General features: G+C 39.1%; 3 pseudogenes; all 3 read left to right on the top strand.

Moving 5' to 3' along the window:
- Positions 1–815: 815 nt before the first annotated feature.
- Positions 816–934, top strand: LOC127629384 (uncharacterized; annotated as a pseudogene).
- Positions 935–2,007: 1,073 nt separating this feature from the next.
- On the top strand, positions 2,008–2,126 carry LOC127629394 (uncharacterized; annotated as a pseudogene).
- A 631-nt stretch (positions 2,127–2,757) lies between these two features.
- LOC127629353 (uncharacterized) lies at positions 2,758–2,876 on the top strand (annotated as a pseudogene).
- The last annotated feature ends 3,091 nt before the right edge of the window (positions 2,877–5,967 follow it).

The following is a 5,967-nucleotide window of genomic DNA, read 5'->3' as shown; positions in this document are numbered from 1 at the left end:
GACAACTGGATTATTATTATGTGTTAAGCATACAGTTGTGCAGCTGAGTATGCCCTCTTTTAGCAAACCACATGGAAGCTATGACACAGGTATGCAGAAAAAGGTATTGTGGACGACTCCTGTGAAATTGAATGAATAGAGAGGAGGCACTTACCTTTTCAAAAAGAGAAATAAATAAAAATAGACAATGTCTGAGAGGAAAGGGCCTGTTGTCTCTTTTTTAGAGCTGCAGTACAAGACATATTTTAATGATGGGAGAGCAGCATAAGGATGCGTGCAGTGCGCTTGCTTTAACTCTTTCCCCGCCAGCGTTTTTAAAAAAAAGTTGCCAGCCACCACCAGGGTTTTTGACGATTTTCGCTAAACTTTAATGGCCCGCAGAATATTTTCTTCCATGAATATATGAAGATGCTATATATCACAATAAATATCTGAGCCTCTGCTTTTAGGCAAAAAAAACGATTTTATTTTATCTTCATTTGTTCTTTTTTTATTGCGACTTGAACAGAGGTCGGTTTTGTCAAAAAACAACATTTCAGACAAAAAGCTGATAAAAAGGAATGTTTATGTCTGATATTTTGAGCTTCTCAATACTCCACTTCTTCATGTTTGAGACGATCGCAGTCTGTTTCTTTGATCAAAGAGTTGCGTACTCTTTCAAAACATGCGGAGGGTCTTCCTTACCGTGATAACACCTAAAACACGGAAACCCGGAAAATTCTGTGTTTGGCGGGGAAGTGTTTTTTCATAAAACTCGGAAAATTCCGTGTTTGGCGGGGAAAGAGTTAAATGGCCTGCTGGTAGCCGCATCAGTCGCTTACGGCCATACCACCCTGTGCAGGCCCGAACTCGTCTGATCTCGGAAGCCAAACAGGGCTGGGCCTGGTTAGTACTTGGATGGGAGACTTCCTGGGAATACCAGGTGCTGTAAGATTTTGCTTTTCCTTGTTTGTTTTAACTCATTCACTCCCCCCTGGCTCAACTGGGATATATTTATTTATCCTTGGAAATTGGTTGTTTGATTGATTTTCTTGCCTCCTACAGAAAGCAGTAGAGGGTTTTTTTTTTGCTCTTTCTTGACTGCAACATACAGAGTAGGAAAGTACAAACAAAGTGCAGTGCTTCCAAAATTTGGTGGACACATCCGAAAGAAAGCGTCCTGAGGTCATTTTTTAAGTAGAGAAGAGTTTTATTTGACAACTGGATTATTATTATGTGTTAAGCATACAGTTGTGCAGCTGAGTATGCCCTCTTTTAGCAAACCACATGGAAGCTATGACACAGGTATGCAGAAAAAGGTATTGTGGACGACTCCTGTGAAATTGAATGAATAGAGAGGAGGCACTTACCTTTTCAAAAAGAGAAATAAATAAAAATAGACAATGTCTGAGAGGAAAGGGCCTGTTGTCTCTTTTTAGAGCTGCAGTACAAGACATATTTTAATGATGGGAGAGCAGCATAAGGATGCGTGCAGTCGCTTGCTTTAACTCTTTCCCCGCCAGCGTTTTTAAAAAAAGTTGCCAGCCACCACCAGGGTTTTTGACGATTTTCGCTAAACTTTAATGGCCCGCAGAATATTTTCTTCCATGAATATATGAAGATGCTATATATCACAATAAATATCTGAGCCTCTGCTTTTAGGCAAAAAAAACGATTTTATTTTATCTTCATTTGTTCTTTTTTTATTGCGACTTGAACAGAGGTCGGTTTTGTCAAAAAACAACATTTCAGACAAAAAGCTGATAAAAAGGAATGTTTATGTCTGATATTTTGAGCTTCTCAATACTCCACTTCTTCATGTTTGAGACGATCGCAGTCTGTTTCTTTGATCAAAGAGTTGCGTACTCTTTCAAAACATGCGGAGGGGTCTTCCTTACCGTATAACACCTAAAACACGGAAACCCGGAAAATTCTGTGTTTGGCGGGGAAGTGTTTTTTCATAAAACTCGGAAAATTCCGTGTTTGGCGGGGAAAGAGTTAAATGGCCTGCTGGTAGCCGCATCAGTCGCTTACGGCCATACCACCCTGTGCAGGCCGGAACTCGTCTGATCTCGGAAGCCAAACAGGGCTGGGCCTGGTTAGTACTTGGATGGGAGACTTCCTGGGAATACCAGGTGCTGTAAAATTTTGCTTTTCCTTGTTTGTTTAACTCATACACTCCCCCCTGGCTCAACTGGGATTTATTTATTTATCCTTGGAAATTGGTTGTTTGATTGATTTTCTTTCATTTAGCTTTCTCTGTGGCAAAGGACAGCTTGCTCATTTATCTTGCCTCCTACAGAAAGCAGTAGAGGGTTTGTTTTTTTTTTGCTCTTTCTTGACTGCAACATACAGAGTAGGAAAGTACAAACAAAGTGCAGTGCTTCCAAAATTTGGTGGACACATCCGAAAGAAAGCGTCCTGAGGTCATTTTTTAAGTAGAGAAGAGTTTTATTTGACAACTGGATTATTATTATGTGTTAAGCATACAATTGTGCAGATGAGTATGCCCTCTTTTAGCAAACCACATGGAAGCTATGACACAGGTATGCAGAAAAAGGTATTGTGGACGACTCCTGTGAAATTGAATGAATAGAGAGGAGGCACTTACCTTTTCAAAAAGAGAAATAAATAAAAATAGACAATGTCTGAGAGGAAAGGGCCTGTTGTCTCTTTTTTAGAGCTGCAGTACAAGACATATTTTAATGATGGGAGAGCAGCATGAGGATGTGTGCAATGCGTTTTTTTTTAAATGGCCTGCTGGTAGCCACAGCTCTTGCTTATGGCCATACCACCCTGTGCAGGCCTGAACTCGTCTGATCTCGGAAGCCAGAGAGGGCTGGGCCTTGTTAGTACTTGGATGGGAGACTTCCTGGGAATACCAGGTGCTGTAAGATTTTTCTTTTCCTTGTTTGTTTTAACTCATACACTCCCCCCTGGCTCAACTGGGATATATTTATTTATCCTTGGAAATTGGTTGTTTGATTGATTGATTTTCTTTCATTTAGCTTTCTCTGTGGCAAAGGACAGCTTGCTCATTTATCTTGCCTCCTACAGAAAGCAGTAGAGGGTTTTTGTTTTTGCTCTTTCTTGACTGCAACATACAGAGTAGGAAAGTACAAACAAAGTGCAGCGCTTCCAAAATTTGGTGGACACATCCGAAAGAAAGCAACCTGAGGTCATTTTTTAATTAGAGAAGAGTTTTCTTTGGCCACTGGATTATTATTATGTGTTAAGCATATAATTGTGCAGCTGAGTATGCCCTTTTTTAGCAAACCACATGGAAGCTATGACACAGGTATGCAGAAAAAGGTATTGTGGACGACTCCTGTGAAATTGAATGAATAGAGAGGAGGCACTTACCGTTTCAAAAAGAGAAATAAATAAAAATAGACAATGTCTGCGAGGAAAGGGCCTGTTGTCTCTTTTTTAGAGCTGCAGCACAAGACATATTTTAATGATGGGAGAGCAGCATAAGGATGCGTGCAGTGCGCTTGCTTTAAATGTCCTGCTGGTAGCCGCAGCACTCGCTTACGGCCATACCACCCTGAGGGCGCCGGAGAGCTACAGGCAGTGAGTTGGCAGTTTTTTGAATGCAGTGAGTGAGAAAGGCTCACCCATCTTTGTGTTATATATTTTTTGGAAAACCTCAGTTAATTTATTTAAAAAAGAAAGAGAGAAAAGTTTTCTTTGTGCTCCCCAGCAGTGAAGCTGCTTGGGGAGCAATTTTTTTCATAATGGATGGATCAATTGCAAAAGACAAGGACTTGACACAAGGGATACAACAAAAGGAAAGACAAACTATGGCAAAGGATCACTCAAATATGAAAAGGAACGAATCTGACAACAATAGAAGCTACACAAAGGAGTTGACAGTGATAGTGGATTTGGCTGGATTAAGAGATGGAAAAGCAGAGGACATAATAAAAGCAGTGACAGAAAAGATTGGAGCTGGAAAGCTGCTGGCTGTGAGGCCTAGACTTGGAAAAGAATATGAACTAACTCTATTAAATGAAGAGGTATGTGATTGTTTACTGGATGGACTGATCATTAAGGGGAAGGAATGTGAAATAAGAAGTCTTCAAATCAGAGAATGTGTTGTATCATTCATGCACTTGCCAGCATATATGAGTGATTTTATCTAAATTGGCAATGTGGGGAGTGAATCCCACATCTGACATTAAAAGGCGCTTCTACCCAGGAACTGACGTAGCGGATGGCACAAGATATCTGAATGTCAGATTCCCAAAGGAAGTGGCATCTTTGCCCTACAGTTCCAAATTTGAGACCGCTGAGGGAATACAGTACTTCCGGATAATACACGATCGGCAGATGAAAATATGCCGTTTGTGTATGGATCCAGGGCATGTTTTGAAAGACTGCCCAGAGTTCAGATGCCATGAATTCGATGAGCAAGGGCGTTATGCTAGACAGTGTAATGCAGTCAGATGCCCGGACTGTTGGAAAGCGTTGGTGAAGTGTGAATGCTGGATGGGCGATGAGTATAATGAAGAAGAGGAGAATTCAGAATCAGAAACTGAGATAATGGACAGAGAAAGTCAAGTGCATATGGAAACGGAGGGTCCTAAAGTGGAAGAGAGAAACCAAATTGTGAGAATGGAGGGACAGGAACTGGACAACAACCCCTCTGAAGAACTGAAAGAGGAAAAAGAGATTGAAAGAGAAGTAGAAGGAGAGGAGGAACAAATGGACAGCTGTACACGGACCCCATTAGAGATTTTACAATGTGTAATTGATGATTTGGGGAAAGATGAACATATACAGCAGACTAATAGAGATGAGAAAGAAGACACCAGACAAAATGAAACTGGGCAATTTAAGAGAGAGACTGAAACAGGAGGGATACGGAGAAGAAGATCGTTAAAGGTAACCCCAAATCTTGATTCAGCAAAAAGGAGACTAAGAGAAAAAATTGAAAGAAAGGGAATCAGTAAAAACAGATATGAGGTATTAATGGATTCGGAAGAAGAGAAAGAGTGATGGGGCTGATGTAGAATCTTGTATATGTCATGACTTTAAGTATTGCTTCAATTAATGTAAGAGGTTTATCGAATGTGGGGAAATTTGAGAAGTTAAAAGAATTGTGCAAAAAGGCAAATGTTATTTTAATACAAGAAACGAATTGGAAAGATGAAATAACGGATGATTTTAAGGCTAGGTGGAAAGGAGAAATATTTTATAATAATGGTGATGGGAAAACAGGAAGAGGGGTAGCAATTATGGTTAAGAAGTCAATAAGTGGAAATGTGAATGTTGTTTATAAGGACAAAGAAGGAAAATGCATTGCTGTGAAATTTGTAAATGGAAAAGAATCAATTTATTTATGCAATATACATGCACCAAATGAAGTCAAAGACAAAAAGGATTTTTTAACAAAATGGGAGAGCTTATACAACAGTGGGGAAGAGTAATATTAATGGGAGACTTTAATACAGTTTTTGGTAAAATTGATATTGCAGCTGGGATGGTGTTTAGGGTTGATGGAGGAAGACAAGTGTTACAGAACATAATGCAAGTAAGTGATCTTATAGATATATGGAGAGAAAGAAATGAAGGAGTAAGAGAGTTTTCAAGAAAGCAAATTGTAGGGGTTTCCATGTGTCAAAGTAGAATTGACTACACATTATGTAATAGATAACTCGAGAAATACATAAAGAATATATATTATAAAGAGACATCTCTCAGTGATCATAAAAGTTTAATTGTACATATAGATTTTAATGAAGTTAAAAGGGGACCAGGAGTGTGGATCTTAAACACAGATATTACAAAAGATGAATCATATCGTAAGGGAGTAGAAAGGATAATAACAAGTGGATTAGGAAATGAAATGTACAAAGAGGATAAAAGAATATGGTGGGATAATTTAAAATATGATATAAAGCAGTATTCAATAGAATATAGTAAACTAGTACAAGCAGTAAAGAAGCTTAAAGAAAAAGAAGTTAGGGAGGAATTAAAAATAGA

The sequence above is a fragment of the Xyrauchen texanus genome, chromosome 35, assembly GCF_025860055.1.
Source record: "Xyrauchen texanus isolate HMW12.3.18 chromosome 35, RBS_HiC_50CHRs, whole genome shotgun sequence".
In the NCBI taxonomy this organism is placed as follows: domain Eukaryota; kingdom Metazoa; phylum Chordata; class Actinopteri; order Cypriniformes; family Catostomidae; genus Xyrauchen; species Xyrauchen texanus.
This window is presented reverse-complemented; position numbering and strand designations above follow the sequence as displayed.